We start from the raw sequence: 18,673 nt of genomic DNA, 5'->3' as shown, positions 1-18,673 counted from the left end.
TACTGCTGGGTAGGACTACTGATTACTCCTCTCTGCAGTCCCGGATTACATAGCAACTTCCAAAACTAGAAGAGTTAGTTCTCGGGGAGTAGTCTTCCTGCCAGTCCCAGATAGCTTTCTCCATGTCCTGCGTCTAAAATGTTTTCTTTTCAACTATAGTATCTTTTTTTAAATATTTAAATATTTTTATTTTACTTTTAAAACAACTCATTTTACATACCAAACCCAGTCCCCTCTCCTTCCTGTTCTCCTACTCCCCTCATCTCTCCACCCCATCCCTGAACCACTCCTCAGAGATGGTGAGGCCTCCCATGGGGAGTCAACAAATTCTGTCACATTACTTGAGGCAGGACCAAGGCCCTCTGCTCTATATTTAGGCTGAACAAGGTATCTTTCCATAGGGAATGTGCTCCAAAAAGCCAGTTCATGTACTAGGAATAAATACTGGTTCCATTGCTACTGGCCCCCAAAACTGCCCTAGCCACACAACTGTCACCCACATTCAGAGGGACTAGTTCGATCTTACGCAGGTTCCCCAGCTCTCAGTCCCACTTGCTCTGGTCAGCTGTTTTGATGGGTTTCCCAGTCCTTCAGCTCCAGAAAGGGAGTCAGGGCAATCACAATAGCCCAGAGTGTTTTGGAATACTATTGTATTCCTCCTAAGACCAATGCACAGGGAAGTTTCCCAAGCTTCACACTGGGATAATGATAATCATCTCTCCATAGAATTCATTAAATAGATGCACATACAGCCATACTTGCATACATGTATTTTAAATAAACTTATTACTTAAAAATAATTTGTTGAACCCCCCTTTTAAAGATTCTTAGTATTATCTCTCTTTCTTTCCTTCTATGTTACCCTTTTCTCTTCCTCCTCCGTTAAAACTACCACCTATTTTCCCCACCTCTTCCTTGGGAGCATCTGTACCCTACTATCTACCTTCCTAGGGCTCCTTCTCCCTCCCTCGTGCCATGGTCCCTTTCCACGTAATTAGTTTCTTTATATTCTTCAGGTTATGTACTCCAATCTACAAATTCAGGCAGAAACATGAAGTCAGAGAGAATACATGACACTGTTTGTGTTTCACGGTCTGAGTTATCTCACTCAGAATGTAGAGGGCTTTGGGCATATGTCAAGCAGTGATATCAAGTTGGTGATAGATTTATTTCTAAATTTCTGAGTATTCTTTGTGATAATTTGTAGAGTTGTAGCAAAATTTGAAGTTCCACAGTGGGAGTTGATTGGTGGAGGGGGAGGGAAATGGGAGGCGGTGGCGGGGAAAAGGCAGAAATCTTTAATGAAAGGAGCAGGCACTGGAGACAGGGTCAGCCAAGAAGTCCGCCTTTCAACTCCCATGAAATCCCTAGAATGGCTGGACTGTTGGTTCAGGTGCCAAGGAAGCCTGACTTAGGACAGAATTCCAGAAAGTGAAGTCATCTGATGTGCTTAGTGTTGTGGGGCCAGGGTCCAGCCTTGACAAAATATTTGGTCTGCTGTATCCATCTGAACTCCTGCAGAGCGTTTATGGGGGCATAAGCAGAATTCATCCCTGTGGTCAGAGCACCGTTGCTTCTTCAGCACCCTGCTACCTGAGTTCTGTTGAGTTCAGGCTACCACAGAGCTGTTGCTCCAAGTTACGACATGTGGAACACTCACCACTCTGCTTCATAAGAGAAAGGCCCCGAGCAAAGTCCTAGGACCAGTATGAAAAGGAATTCAGGTTCTTGCCAAAGTCACGGATTGGTGTGGCCATCGGTGACCAGATCTTAGACCTCAGTGTCATTAAACACCTCTTCACCGGGCCTGTCCTTTCCAAACACCAGCATGTCTTCGATGAGACAACTCTCAACAGCTTTATGGGCCTGGGTCAAGCTGCCTGGAAGGAGGCAAGAGCATCCTTGCAGGACTTGCTGTCTGCCAGCCAAGCCAGTCTCCGAGATGACAATAAGCTTCGGCAGCGCGCCTTCGTCTCCCAGGCTGCTGCCACAATGCACCTTCCCGCGACCATAGGAGACTACAAGGACTTCTACTCCTCTCGGCAGCACGCCACTAACGTTGGCATTATGTTCAGGGCCAAGGAGAACGCGCTGATGCCCAATTGGCTCCACTTACCTGTGGGATACCATGGCCGGGCTTCCTCTATCGTGGTATCTGGCGCCCCAATCCGAAGACCCATGGGACAGATGAGACCTGACAACTCAAAGCCTCCCGTGTATGGTGCCTGCAAACTCCTGGACATGGAGTTGGAGATGGCTTTCTTTGTAGGCCCTGGGAACAGATACGGAGAGCCGATCCCTATCTCCAAAGCCCACGAGCACATTTTTGGGATGGTCCTCATGAACGACTGGAGTGCCCGAGACAACCAGCAATGGGAATACGTCCCTCTCAGGCCGTTCCTGGGGAAGAGCTTTGGAACCACCATCTCCCCATGGGTGGTGCTCATGAATGCCCTCATGCCCTTTATGGTGTCCAACTCGGAGCAGGACCCCAAGCCTTTGCCGTATCTCTGCCACAGCCAGCCCTACACATTTGATATCAACCTGTCCGTTGCCTTGAAAGGAGAAGGAATGAGCCAGGCAGCTACCATCTGCAGGTCCAACTTTAAGCATATGTACTGGACCATGCTGCAGCAGCTCACGCACCACTCCGTTAATGGATGCAACCTGAGACCCGGGGACCTCCTGGCTTCCGAACCATCAGTGGATCCGAACCTGGAAGCTTTGGCTCTATGCTAGAATTGTCCTGGAGGGGAACAAAGGCCATCGATCTGGGCCAGGGGCAGACCAGGACCTTCCTGCTGGACGGTGATGAAGTCATCATAACAGGTTACTGCCAGGGGGATGGCTACCGCATTGGTTTCGCCCAGTGTGCTGGAAAGGTGCTGCCTGCCCTCTCGCCAGCCTGAGGTTCCGGAAACCACAAACCACAGCCTTGCCTACTGCGGACCCTTCTTTGGCTGCCCTTCATCCGGGAACAAATAAAGTTCTTTGGCTTGTGGGAAGGGCAAAATAATAATAATAATAATAATAATAATAATAATAATAATAATAATAATAATAATAATAATAAATGAATGAATGAATAAATAATAAAAAAACATGATGTAGGCAAACCAAAAAAAAAACAAAATGGCAGAAGCAGAGTGGGAGAAGATAGAAATTATCAAAGGGCAAATACAGATTCCTGGGGCTTAAATAAAGGTTATAGGTCCCTCTTTACAAACCGAAATCACAAATGTCTTTCAAAATTTGTTCATGCAGATTTTTAATGCATCTTTCCTATCTGATTCTGACAAAATTGGAGAAACGTGACTTTGTTTTTTTAATATTTGGTTTATATTTGTAATCATATTTTATGTTCCATATGATAAAGTTTTATTTGTTTTCTTTCTGTATGCTCTTGATTATGTTTGTTCCCCTCTTTAGTTCAAAGTATTGCTTCTAGTATTCTGAATGGTTTGATGGATAAAAATTATATTAACTTTTTCTCTGAGCCTTTTGAAGGTCTGGGTTATTCTGTAGACATTGGATTCTTCTACTTCTCCTATGTCTGTAAGTAGAAGATTTCCACTTTCAATAGTGTCTCGGGGTAACTAACTTTGAAGTCCTTTCTCAAGCACATGTGTGTGTGTTTAATTTTTTCTTTATTTTGGCTTATGCCATCTAATTCCTATTCTTTGTCTTCAAATCCCAATACTTCATATCTACTACTTGATCTATTCTACTGACAAAATTTCCCCCCCCATATATTCTAAATGTATTATTTTTCAGTTCTGTTTTCATTTAAGCATGGATTTTTTTAAAGTATTTCTACCCCTTTATTGAGTTCATGTTTCTGATCCTGATTTTTTTTTATAATTTCTTTTAACCATATATTTGCATTTTCTTGTAATTGATTTAGGATTTTATTCCTACCCTTATTAAGTTCATTTAGGCATTTCTTTGCATTTTCTTTAAACTCATTGAATTCTTTGTTTATATTGCAATTATTTTTTTTAATCTCCTGTCTGAAGATTCATCTAAATTATTCTCATTGTAGAGTATTCTATAGGATTAGTGAATTTTCAGTTGGGGGCATTATAGTGTCCTGGGTTTAATATTATTTGTGATTTGTGATATTTCTTGGGCATGTGCAATTATGTGTTTGATGTGATTTTCTTGGGTGCCTCTGTTGAGTGGAATTTTAGTTTTGGTTTTGCTATTAATCAATAAACCCAAGTTTGGTTAATTTCAGATCAGAAATAAGGAACTAATATTTAAGATTTTTCAAGTAGATATTTATACTCGGTACTATGCACAATGAGAAAAAAAACTTGTGGGCTCTAATTTGCCTCTCTTGAAAGTTATGGCTAGCTGGGAAGTTAGAACATAGTACACAGAAAACATTCTGACTACTGGCACAAATAAAAAATTGGGAATGATCCACAAATCTCATTTCTTTTTAATAATTTGATAAGCTCACAGAATTCACTGAAGGCTATTGTACTCATGGATATAGATTATTAATGAGAAATGATTTATAATAAGTTTACCATGAGAAGTAGCACATAAAACAGAGTACAATGAGGCATCAAACATGGAGTTACCATAGTTGCTTTGCAAAAAGGAGAGTTAATTTGTCTTGTGATCAATCATAAAACTATATAGGAGCTGCCACAGTGAAAACCTCATTCAAGTGCCAGCATCCAGATTCAATAAAAAGTTAGAGTCTCTTTGTGGGGGCAAATTTATAATTTAAACTAATCATAAAATAGAGCCTAGCCTAAATTATACTGTTAATCTCTATAACATGGTCAGCCACCACCCTAAATAACATTATCCAACTATCTGGTATGATCCAAGTTTTCCAGGAAAATAAATTGACTAAGTATTGGACATGACACTCCTAGAGTCTCTTAATATCCTAGCAGCTGAGGATAATGTTCAGATCTCACTGAAATATATAATAAATTCATTACTGTAAGACCACTACTATTAATTTCAACCAACCTAGTAGTTGACTTTCAACCCAAATGAATTGCAAACCCTTAAACTTGGGTAGTTTAAATGATCTTATTCTGATTCAAAATGCTGTAAAAGTAGTTGTAATTGCTACACAAAAGAAGAAAGAGAAACAAAAGCAGGGAAAAGACAAAGAACGTCATAAAACACTTCACATTAATCATCAGAGTGTTTGGAAGTTGTCACTCTGTGCTTCACTCTATGCTACTTGTTCCGGATATTGGTCACAGTTAGTTGAGATAGATAATCATAGTTTTAAGATTGCAATTATGGCATACAATTAAGTGCTCAGCTTCTAGGAGTGGTTAGTTCCACTGAGGAGGAAATCTTTGAGATTCCTCTCAGTTGGTCCTGAATTATGTTAGGTTGAAAGTATGTAGTAAGATCTGTAAATCTGCCTATGCCAGGAACAGCTCAGGAAAAAAAAAATACAGTAGCCCAACATGTTTCCAACAAGATTTAATATAAAAGTGCATTGGCAGTGAAAATAAAATTTAGCCATTAAAAGTTTTCTTAAAATGTATTTGGCACTTATATGGTTAAGGTTGCTGTTTTATGTCCTTCAAGCATTGTCAGAATTGTCAGTCTATAACCCTTGTGTGTTGCTATAATATATTTTGGAATAAAACCACACAGCTGTAGTCAGGGGAGTAAAAGTTTGGAATAGTACAAAAGAAGCTTACACTGCAAGCAACCCAGTCACTGCCTACAATGCCTTGGAAAACTATTTTAATGATGATACTGTTTGTTGGACACAACTTCCACCAGTACATGTGAGTTGGAATTAAACTGTTTTATATCCTGACTATATGTTTTTCTATACTTACCAAACACAAACAAACATTTATAATTTCTTCCGTGGGAAAATACAATGAATACACTGAATACAATGGCTTATAACTTATGCAATCCAACAATTTAAAAGATTATCAAAGCAGTATGAGTATAGTATACACTAATACAACTTAAAATGCAATGAAAAGTGTGACTTGGTTCTGAACTCAGAGTGTCACTGTAACTTCATTCATTGTTATCTTCCTTCCCATGCCCTCCAAGAGAAATATGAATACCTCCATATCTGTTTATCTTTCTCTTTAATAAGCTCCATATCTGTAGACATTCCTATGATCTCTATACTCACCATGTTACAAATTGTAGCCATAAACAAAGGACATTGAGACTATAGTTCGCCATCCTAGAGAACCTAAGTAATAAAGTGAACCACAACAAAAGCATATATAGATCCTCCCGGAATTTGGAAGCAGACAAGATCTCCAGGCAAAAGTTGGGATCATGGAGGTGCATGTGGGGTGGGGGAAGGGGAGAGGGGGAGAGAGAAGAGAGAAGGGGAGGGTTGGGGAGAGCTTGGGGGTTGGGATTGTTGAGATGCAGGAAGAACGGATACGGGAGAAGGGAAGAAGATATCTTAATTAAAGGCGGCTATCTGGGGTTGGCAAGAGGCTGGACTATAGAGGGGGTCCCAGATGTCCACAGGGATGTCACCAGCTAGGACCCTGAGCAGTGGAGGAGAGGGTGCCTGAACTGGCCTTGTCCAGTAGTCAGAGTAATGACTATCTTGAATATCACCATAGAAACTTTGTCCCGTGACAGATGGAGATAGAAGCAGAGTCCCACATGGGAGCACTGGACTGAGCTCCCAAGGTCCAGTGGAAGAGCAGAAGGAGGGAGAATATGAGCAAGGAAGTCAGTACCACTAGGGGATAATCCACCCACTGAGACAGTGTGCCTGGTCTAATGGGAGATCACCAAAGCCATCTGGAATGGGATTGAATAAGCATGGGATCAAACTGAACCCTGTAAATGTGGCTGACAATTGGGGCAGATTGAGAAGACAATGATAATGGCACTGGGTTTTGATCCTACTGCATGTACTGACTTTTGGGGATCCTAGTCTGTTTGGATGCACACCTTCCTAGACCTGGATGGAAAGGGGGAGGGCTTGGACTTCCCACAGAGCAGGGTACCCTGTCCTCTCTTAGGACTGGAGGGGGAGGGAAGGAGGGTGAGTGGGGAAGCAGGAGGGAAGCGGGTAGAGGGAAGGAAGTGGAAATTTTGATCCCTAATATTAATAAAGTAATAAAAAAATAAACTTCAAGTATAATATTATGAAGACATTATAACTGATATTGTGATTATTTTATCTTTAAGTCTTTTCCATTATTTTTATCTTCAGATATCATCTTATAGGGTTGGAATTAGGCACAGAATATTGTAATTACTTGAACCTGAATTATTTTGAACTACCCATCTGTATTTTTATGTAATAAAATATTACAAATTTGCTTTTATCTTATATAGATAATTTAATTGCAACATTTCTCCCTTCTATTTTCTCCCTCGAGACTATACTATATACCCCTAATGATCTTCTTCAAATACATGGCCTCTTTTATTCTAATTGTTACTGCAAGCATGTATGTATATATACAGACATTCTAAATATAGCATCTTCAGTTTGTTTATTGCTACCTGTATGTATGTTTTCAAATTTTGAAAGTAGCAATGGCCGGTATTATCATATAATCTCCTTGTTTCAGCATGTTGACACTAGCGGTTCAGGTCATACACATGGGGGAAGTACGGGCTCACGATGAGTAGGATTTTCTTGCTGTGCATAATTTCATGCCTATTCAGGGCTCAAATATTCTTTGACTGTTTGCCAGAGAATGTGTAGCTCTTTTCCTCTCTATAGGAAGGGCATCATGTGACATCTTGCTTATTTTACTGTCAGCAAGTGTAAGATAATGGCTCAAATGGAATCAGGTTCCTCTAGTAACCTAATCTCAGGGAGGACACCATAACAGAACAGTGGAAAGGAGTCAGATCCAGTAGAGTCACAAATGAAGAGGTTGGTGCAAGAGTGTAAACTGGAAACTGCCTCACAGTCTTCTGTTCACAGTGTCCTTGGGCTAAGAAACCTTTGCAATTGGATGCATTGCTTAATTGACGATGTTCATGGAGTTTGGGGAATTCTTGTCCCTGAAGAATTCTCACCTATTTACTTTGACTCACAGTGAATCTAAATTTCATTCAAAGTCCGCCCTTAACCCTTCAGCCTAGAATCTATTAATGGCCGTTCTAGGTTCTAAAGGCTTATATCCTCCTATTAGTGTAAATTCAGAATATAAAAACAAACAAAAAAGGTGTTCTTCACCCTGATAAAGGTAAGCATGAGACTGACTGAGCAGAAAAACAACAAACATCAACTAGTTAGGTTGTGTACTGACATAGAATACGACACAAATGATTACATGGAACTCTTACCTCCTTCCCACATATTCTCAGACTCTCTACCCTTATTTATATTTTGTAGAAAAACGAAAACAACAACAAAAATTTATTTCAAAACAAACAAATCCACTATGATTTTGTTTAAAAACAAAGCACTAGGTTTCATATGCCTGGTATCTTTTCATGCACCTGGCAAGTACCTTCCTAATAATTGTGTCACAGTTTCCATGAGGAGGTACAAATGGATCGAAAAAATTGCAAGAAACAGTATAAAAACGTGAAAGTTTAGAAATGACTAGATGTAAAACTGATATCACATATAGAATGTAAAGATTTGAAATTATACATAAATGTCAGGATATAAATGAATAAATTAGGTAGTACTGAAAGAAATTATGTATTTTATTATACCTGTTTAGTAGGAGAAGCAAGCTAGCCTCAGAGACTGATGAACAAGTGAAGTGTAAATGCTCTCTCTGTAACTTATTGACCCTGCTGGGTTCTTTTCTAATTCCTTCTTAATTACATTTTCAGAATAACAAACTACTTAACGTTTTGGCTGACATATTTCTTCTGTGTACATATTAGTACCTTTAATTAGATCAGTGTCAAGTGTCACTGGTTGAAGAGGCAGTTCTGTCTGGAATCTGACATTACAGATATCTGACTTAACCTATTGATTCCCTATTTTACTCTTATGAAATGGAACTTTATCGTGAGAGGAAAAAAATAAGATACAATTTGCTATGTATAAAACAGACAAACTTATGTTCGAAATAAGTCAATATAAGTTGCTTAAGACCAAATGATGTGGGATTCCCCTCTATATGCTGTGAATACGATTGGTTAATTAATAAAAAAAACCTGACTAGGTCCATTGATAGAGCAGAATTTAGGTAGGTGGGGAAAATTAAGCTGAATGCTGGGAGGAAGAAGGTGGAATTAGAGAGAAGGCATGTAACACCTCTGGAGCCAGATGGAACTTTACGTGGTAAGCCACAGCCTTGTCCATACACAGGCTAATGGAGATGAGTGAAATTAATATGTAAGAGTTAGCCAACAAGAAGCTATAGCTAGTGGACCAAGCAATATTTAAAATAATGTAGTTTCTATGTGAGTATTTTGTGTCTGAACTGTCAGGTAGCCAGGAACCAACAAGCGGCCTTCCCCAACAACCAAACTAGTATGTTTTCATAGAAATTGTTACTCATCTCTATTCATCTCAAAACTCATGAGTAACATTATAGTTACCTGATGGATAATGAACAGTTTGAACTTATATTTCAGTTATCAAAAAAATTCTGATTTACCAGTCATGTGGTACAATTTTAAACACAACACTTGGATAGCAGAGGCAGGTGAATCTTTGTGAGTCTGAGACCAGCCTGGTCTACAGAGCTGGTTCCAGGACAGCCCAGGGTTATGCAAAGAAACTCTGTCTCAAAAAAATAATCTGATTTTTCAAATACATGTGCAGTTCACACCCTTGACTTCTGTATGGAATTATCGAAGAGTTTTCAATCTAAATAAACATTACCTTGGAAAGTGTTTATCAAAAAAACATTTCTATGGTTACTTTTATAGCTAAAGTTAAATTGAGGTATATAATTAGGGATGTTCTACAAGAATGTTAATAGCACTTTGGGTCTTATAAAGACACTCTATCATTTCCTTCGTAACAATCTAAATAGTATGAATAGCAGGTGCTATGGATAGATTATATAAAAAGAATACAAGTAAATACATTCAAAAAATTTAAAAATTCAAGTAATGTCTACAAGACAATTCACTGTTCTCATTTTTATCAGAGCTAAGAGGAATGTATGGAATGTTTTATGTTTATAATATTTATTTTTTCTCTGAACTTTTCTATATATTGCTTCCTTTTGGACAGATTATCTGTCCACATACAGAAACGCAATTATCAGCATGTTAGAAGAGATGTCAACTTAACCATTCATTTCAGCTTCACATTTGCCCCAAGTTTCCTCCAGATGTTAAAAAAAAAGTATCCACCCGTGGACATACAAATTCAGAGGACAGGGCTGGAGAGATGGCTCACTGGTTAAGAGCATTGCCTGCTCTTCCAAAGATCCTGAGTTCAATTCCCAGCAACCACATGGTGGCTCACAACCATCTGTAATGGGGTCTGGTGCCCTCTTCTGGCCTGCAGGCATACATTCAGACAGAATATTGTATACATAATAAATAAATATAAAAAAATTCAGAGGACAATGAGGCAGGAGGGCAGCTATTATTATCGTTATTACTTTCTGCACATAATAGAATGGTGAGATATTTAGAGTGTGTATTTTAGCTGCCAATTAGAAAGGGAAGAATATATTATAAAGGAAAGAGAAGAGCAACTGTTTGGACCATTGATTCCAGATGAAAATATTAACTAGTGATCTCAGCAGACAGTCCCTAGAAAGATGTGAAAGTCTGTTAATGAACTAGGTTACCCAAAGTATAATGGTTGAGTTTCTTTAATTCTAATTTACTGAAAATGAAGTATGGATTAACAATTAGGTATTTGCTAAAGACTTTTAAGATATTTCAAAAATCGAACTGCAGCTTGTGAATCCCCCAGTTAGATGATTTTACAAGTTTGGTATCTATATTTACAGAAGTTCTGACATATGTTAAGTACAGTTAGCATAAGGATTAATGAAACCGTCCCTGCACTCTACAGATTTGCAGTTCACATGAAGGGAGATGGACACAGATGATCAAGTACAACTGTGTTGCACAAGAGTGAAAGTGTACAGATGAGTGGAATCTGAGATGGTGGAGGAGGATTTATAGACAAGCTGACATTGTCGCTAAAGAAGAGATCCCAGTCAACTACTATAGCAGAAGACAGAGTGTTTTCTTGGAGAGAAACAAAATATTGAAGGGCTTTTGCTGGACAAGCTGGTGCCAGGCTCATAAAACACTTGAAAAGCTCATGTAAAAGTGTCTAGTTGTTAGGAGTTTGGGTACACAGTTGTAATCTCTGAACATAGAATGCTGAGACAGGGGAAACACAAATTTGAGACCAGCCTTTTGACTCTGCATTAAAGAAATAAGTAAATGTAGGGTCATTGTAATTTCACTGATACTTGCCACATATACACACACTCTAAATCCTGGCCAGAGCAGTATAATTTTTATTTTTAAGCTTGTCTATTATTTTATGTGTATGAACATTTTGCCTGCATGTATGCATAGGCACCATGAAGAGGCCTGATTCCTATGGAAGTCAGAGATCCTGGAACTGAAGTTACAAATATTTGGCAGATGTCATGTGAGCACTGGGAATTGAACCTGTGTCCTCTTCAAGAATACATGCTCTTAAAGACTGAGTCAACTCTAGATCACCCAAGTATTCTTAAAAATAAATAAAAATAAACATAAATTAATGAGTAAAGAAAGGAGCAATGCATATTTTCTGCTATGTGATGGAATCTGCTCATTATGGACCTGTGAGCAGTAATCATAAATTTAGTGATATATTTGTGACAAGGAAATATTATGAAAAATAACAAACTAAGAAAGTGGTGGCATGATCAGAGTATGTCCCAGAGTTATTGTGACAACTGCAGGAAACTAAGAGTTAAATGTGACAGAGTGACCATGGCTTGTCTTCCAATAAGGAACCTCTTAGGTTGGCATGAAAAACGCTTGCAGAATTTATATGTACTCTGACCTTGACCTAATAAGTTTCTTATCAACTTTATAGAATTTTTTTAAAGATAGAAACCTAGAAATAAACATTGACACATCTGTGAAATATATAAGACAACATTTGAAGGACATATAGATGTGACAAAATCATTTTTGTTAAGAAGGCATTGCTTTTCCTATGAAAGAAACATTGTCTAAAGATGACTACTGTCCTTTAGGCACAGAAAGAAGACTTGACAGATCTCCATAATGTAGGAAACACAGAAAGAAAGAACTTTTAAAGCATACAACATAGCTATTTTAGGGAACAAAAAGTTAAAATTGATGGTGGTCAATCTCCTGAATTACTAGTTTTGTATAATCTCTATTAAAGTTGATAAAGCATAGGAAATGGCAGCTTTGTTGCTTTTTATGTTTTAGCATCTTCAAGCGTGCTAATTAATCCATTGTTTCTAGCAGTATTTTTTTTTCCTGAGAGGAATTTGGGCATCTTTACTAGATGCGTTTGTGACTAACAGTGTCCAAGCAATAGGCATGTAGCTAACCTCGTGGCATGAAAATGAGTATAGAAGCCTTGGACCTGCTTCTGGACACTGTGATCACTGTGCGGTGTCATTACCTTCACAGAGAGTTAGGAAAGTGTGGAGTATATCCTAAAGACGCACATTAGTAGCTTCCTGGGAAGCAATTATCTTCTATCTCCAGGACACACAGAAAAGAATTTCAATTAAGCAAATGCCTATAATGATTTATGCAGATGCACTTTCTTATGCTGTAGTTATTGAGACACAATACTTGTTGCTATCCTATTTTTTGTCTTTTTTTTTTCTAAAGGCCAAATTGTAGCATAATGGGGGTGCTTCTAGCCTCTTTATGCTCACAAGGCACTCCATCTAACTTAAGGGAATCTGACACATTGTCAGAGTTGGCTGTGTCTCAGTCAGCTGCATAAGTAGATATATCTTTCCTAATTCTAGGGCACCACACTAAGCACATAGAAATACATAAAAGTCATGAGGAGGCAATGAAACGCTCGACTCCTGTTTAGAGATGATTGCCTGTGTTCCCTCTTCATCTTTTTTTGCTCTAGTGCCTCTTTGACCTTCTGATATATCTGTTCCTCTCATATCTGGGAGTTTCATCTAGTCTCATAAATTGACAGTCCCCATCAGAGTCCAATGGCTCAAAATTCAATTGACCTTACTTTACCTTAGAATTTTTATCTGGGGTTATGCAGAGCCCTGGGACTTTCTGTTCCTTATTCTAGCCTTGGAACTCAGATTGCCACTCAGTATGAGCCTCCTACCTATTGCTTTGAGATATAAAATGTATCCTTTGGCCTTTTCACTTGTATACTCTTAAGATGTATGTATATTTTGTGGACTTTCCTTAAAAATGAAGACCATTTAAAGTCATCTATATAACGTGGCTGGTTATTTTCTAAGAAAAGTAGTTGGGGGCCTTGCCTAATGAACCGGTACTTTAAGACACAGTGTGATACCAAGAAAATAGAGAACTGTTTAGTTTTAGTAGGGCTAATCCACTGGGGAAAAATGTTTTCTGTGAAAAAGATGTAAAGAAAAGAAAAAACACATGTAGAATGCTTGGGAATTGAGTAGAAGGTGAGACAGTAACTATAAGAACAACACATGTCCTTGATGCGTTTGAATTCGTGTAGTAAATGTTCACTGTCATGACTGATGTGAAAAAGTCAGATTTCCCGTTAACTGTCAAAAGTGCCTATAGGGCTGCAGGGTCATGCATGTTCCTCTTTCTTTCCCCCTCAATATTACATCCTTTGCACATTTAAGCCATGTCCAATGATAACCAATAACAATTTCTGTCAATCATTTTTACCCATTAAGCTTTTGTAATAAAAATGCCAAGCTTCCCAACTGACTTTCTTTTAAAGTTCACAGCCTTTTTTTTTTAACCTAAAGGGCAGTGTAGACAGAGAAAATGTGAAACATACCTGGATGAAAATTTAAATATTGAAAGACTTATAACAGATGGGATTCTTACCAGCTTCTTATATGCCTTGCTATGCATATACTAAATGATTTTAAAGTTTATGGCAGCTAATTGGAGCATCTTTATAAATATAAAGATTATGTTTGGAATTCCTTTCTATGTCTGGAAGAGCATGGTGATTAATCGCCCTTTCCTAGCACACTCAGCAGAATAGTTTGCACTTAATCAGTCTTGAACGCTGTTTTCACTTTTCCTACAAGGAAACACCTCTCATCCTTTTAAAGGCAACTTCCATGATAAGGGTTGTTTATGAATTAGATTCTCTGAGAATGGACCGTGCAAACACTATTACATTCAGCAATTTAACTTTACTGATTATATTCCTCAAGTCACTCCCTAAATAAAAGATAAATACCAATGTGCCTTAACTAGTGTAAGTGCTTAAATAAATTGATAAGATTGTTGAGAGCTAACAAAATATCTCATCAGGCAAATGTGCTTGCCACCAAGCCTGATGATCTCAAACAGTCCTCAGGAACCTTACTGGTGAATGAAGAGAACTGACTACTTCAAGCTGTCCTTTGTTCACTACCAATATGCCATGGTACATGCATGCTTCCCCAACACACCACAAACTAAAGAAAAAAATGTAATTAAAAGTGAGTGGATAAAAAAGGGACAAAATTTCTACATGAGATAGTTATTCAAGTAGCTCCTTACTTTTATGGAGAGAGATAACAGTGCTTCCATATTCTTACATATGGGAAAGGGAGTTGGAGAAGAAAGAACTTCAGTAAGGAGATCTGAAATTTGACAACCAGGTAAACAAAATGGATATTAACTTTCGTAAAATCTGTCTATTATACGTATACGTAATATGATGACATTTTGGTAAAAATGACCCTGTCCTCTGTGGTCTCCCTATAATCACCTATACCACCAGTGAAAAATAGCAGATGAAAATAAAAATAAAATAAAATGAAACAAAAAGCAAGCAAACAAAATGCCACCATCCTCCTAGTTTCTCCCCTAATGCTTATACATATAAGGCTTATGACTTACACAGCTATGGCTCCTTTGTCCAGTTCATGGTATGAGCTATGACTTCTGTCTTGTGGAGCTGGTTTTAAACCGAACCAAAAAGGAGTTGGTTCCCCTATGACAATCAAGCCACTATTTCACCATTGGAAAGTCTGTAGTGTTTTCTTTGGAGTGGAGTGCTTATGGTCCACGTTTATTGTATAAATGGCATTTCTTACAATAATTAACTACCCTTTCCGATTCTGGTCTCAAAATAATCCAGAATTACTATGCATAGAAGAGTATGGTTGAAATTTTTATTAGTACAAAACACGCGTAGCATTCATTCAATGTCACATGAAATAGACATTCACCTTACAGATGGCTAGATGCTATTCAGTTGATCTAGATCGTGAAAGAAACACTGCCCACTGATTTTTAACATCAAGCACCTGTCATGCGTAGATGTTTTTATTTCTTAATTAGTCTATGCATATGTCTTTTTGGAAAGCTATCTCAGGAGAAAGTATAACAATGAGAGAGACTAAAAGTTGTGATCCACTACTAGAGCTTATATCCAAAGGGAAAAAAATGTGTTCTTTATATTTTTCTTCTTTTGAGACTATAATGCAATAAATTACTGTTGATTTCTTTCTTCCCTCTTAGTTCTCTTATATGCTTTTCCTTTCTCTCTTTCATATTCATGTCTTTTTTATTCTTTAAGTGCACATGCATACACATATGCACACACAGAGAGTAACCGTGTGAAGTACAATCTATTCAGTCTGTATGGCTATTTTCAGAGTACTTCATTTGATACTGGATAACTATCTAAGGACTCTTCTTTGGGGAACAACTGTTTCTGGAGCTCTCAGTATTCCTTAGTTTCTTGTAGTGACCAGGTAGGGTTGAGATTTCATGAATTTTCCCCTATTCATTTTAGTGTGTCTAATGGTGTCCTTGTTCAGTTCATGTCTAAGCAGTCATACTGGTTAGAATTTATATGTGTAGCTTCTGACGCCCCTGAGAGACACAGTTTCACAACAAATTTCCTATTCCTCTGGCTTATAATAATCTTTCTACTCACTCTTCTGAAATTATCTTTGAACTTCAGGTGCAGAGTTGTATTGTAGATTTCTTTTGGGATTAGGTTTCACATTGCTGCTCTTTGATTGGCCGTGGTTTCCTATAATGGCTCTGTCTGTTACAAAAAAGACATTTCCTAGATGAAAGGTGATGATTATATTTAGCTGTGGCTAAAAGGACAAATATTTAGAATGTTGTTTGGTACTATGCTGCTTTGGTTAAGTAACAGTTATAAGTTCTCTTCCAATATCCATGACTTCACTAGTCCAGGGTAGTTAGCTAGGGTTCCAATACCAGATATGACTTTCCTCTTATTGAACAGGTCTTAAATTCATTTGAAAACTGTTGTATACCACCACATCTGCATGTCACACCAGTATCCGCAGGAGTACTAGTTATTGTTCATAAACGCAGTAACAGATTAGGATTGTCGGTTGTTTTTTTTTCCTTTGCAAGCTTACATAATGCCTTCTGATAACATGAAAGCTAGTCGTTAGGGAGGAGGTGAGGTGCATTTCAGAAGCCTCTTGGTTCTATTGGTAAAGTACAAGTTGTCTTCAGGTATGGGGACCTACCTGCCATGTAAGAAGGGCAACCAAAGACAATACCAATGGTTTATGTCTTGGGATTCTCTTGGACAACCCTAACCAACAACTCTCTAGATGGCTTCTCACGACTGGTGTTGCAAGTTTTGTTAGTGGTCTTTTACTTTTGAAGATAGAATTGTCAGTCCAGATGGGAAATTTTCCTTTAGCCTGTGTGTATGTGTGTGTGTGTGCTGATAATATAGTATAGGCATTTTAAGGCAGATAGTTAATAGGATTCAATTTTTAAATACCTGCAAATCAGAGTCACCAGGTTTGCTGAAGACATCTAGAATAGCAGGTTATTTAATATGGATTTATAGCAAGTGGACTATACTGAACATGACACAAGATCCACTCATGAGGATGATGCTCCCGTGTCCCCACTACAAAGTCATCTGTGGCCACTTTCCATGGGCTATCAGCCAAGTCAGAGAGCAGCCCCCTTGGTTGCTGCCAGTCTCAGGCCTTCTAAATTTTTGGCTCCTACAATTTGTCTTCATTTCCTGGGCGGGTAGGAAAGAAATTCATTTTCTTCAGCTTATGTCGTACAGTTTTCTACTTCTTGCTTCCCCATGTCTTCTCAATTTCTTGTTTTTGTTTTTGTTTTTTTCTCTCTTCCTTTCATTCACTAGGCCTTGCTTCAGAATTATTAGCACGGCTCCTGTCTGAAGACTTTGTGAACAAATTCCTAGATACAGCATAGCATTGTAGTCCCATGGCACAGCACTTAACAGTAAAAGATGTTTTTTTAAGGGTTTCCTCTCACGAGTCTTTCATGCATAATGTATACTTATTTGAAAGTAAAGTTGAAGAAATTGTTCTTTTTTTTTTTTTTTTTGGATTTTCGAGACAGGGTTTCTCCGTAGCTTTTGTGGTTCCTATCCTGGAACTAGCTCTTGTAGACCAGGCTGGCCTCGAACTCACAGAAATCTGCCTACCTCTGCCTAGAAATTCTTTTTGATATTTATATATCTTTCCCTATGAGCTTGATATAGGAGAGGTAATATACAAATTACAAAAGACAGGAAAAGAGAAAGGGAATAGTAGCCTTAAACTCTTTTTCTTATAGTGAAGCACTGCTGTGAGGTTTGTCTGCTGACATCCACATTTCCTCAAAGGAAAACAGTTCAAAAAGAAGTAAAAGATTTTGGGGGGTTTGTTTGTTTGTTTGTTTTAATTGTGAGGGTCCTCATATGACTGGGAGAATTGAAATTTGTAGAAAGTCATGTCAAACATTGTTGTGGGACAATGGTCTTTTATCCTGTCACTTGCATTATTTTTCATAAAAAGCTGATAGGCCAGTAGCCAGGCAGGAAGTATAGGTGGGGTGACCAGGCAGGAAGTAGAGGCAGGGCAATGAGAACAGGAGAATTCTGGGAAGAAGAAAGCCCAGTCTGCAGTTGTGACCCAGCCATAGAGGAAGCAAGATAGCAAGATGTGACTGTCCGGCAGAAAAAGGTACAAAGCCACGTGGCTAACACAGACAAGGATTATGGGCTAATATAGGTTATAGAGTTAATAAGAAGCTTGGGATACTAGGCCATCAGTTTATATTAATGTAGACCACTGTGTGTATTCTTTGGGACTGAATGATGCAGGACTGGGTGGGACAGAAACCTCTGTCATCAAAACATGTTACATGATCTTGTTTAAACGCTTCCCTTTTGTCGGGAAAAGCTGGCTTAAGAGCCAGTTTTTCAGAACAAGTCCTCAAGCACAGCATGTCTTGGTAGAGGTCTCTGTATTGGAGGGGTAAAAGAATATAACAACATCTCTAATAATAATAAATTATTAGAACAACATTTGAAATTAATAGGTACACAATGTAGTTGGAGAATATTTTCCTTTAAATTCTCCATAAAATAGTGTGGTATATGCTATTATATTTTAAAATTAGTTGTGAGTATTTAAAGTAGAAATTTTAAGAAAATAGGGAATTTCAGAACTATGTATTATATAGTATATTTTTGTTTTTTAAAGTTCTATGTATTTTTGTTATCTTTTAAGACATGTGACATCCAGAATTGTTTCTTTGGTTGCGTTTTTCGTGTTTAAATGTTCCATACATTTACATAGGGATATTAGAC

The 18,673-nt window shown here is 38.1% G+C and overlaps 1 protein-coding gene and 1 pseudogene across 5 annotated transcripts in view; both read left to right on the top strand.

The window, feature by feature from the left end:
• The window catches only part of Grid2 (glutamate ionotropic receptor delta type subunit 2), a 1,369,063-nt gene that overhangs the window by 598,570 nt on the left and 751,820 nt on the right, over nt 1-18,673 (top strand). The window lies entirely within an intron of this gene.
• On the top strand, nt 976-3,003 carry LOC142855724 (fumarylacetoacetase pseudogene; annotated as a pseudogene).

Source organism: Microtus pennsylvanicus, chromosome 8 (assembly GCF_037038515.1).
Source record: "Microtus pennsylvanicus isolate mMicPen1 chromosome 8, mMicPen1.hap1, whole genome shotgun sequence".
Lineage (NCBI taxonomy): Eukaryota > Metazoa > Chordata > Mammalia > Rodentia > Cricetidae > Microtus > Microtus pennsylvanicus.
Note: the sequence above shows the minus strand (reverse complement) of the source record. Positions and strands in the feature narration are given on the sequence as shown.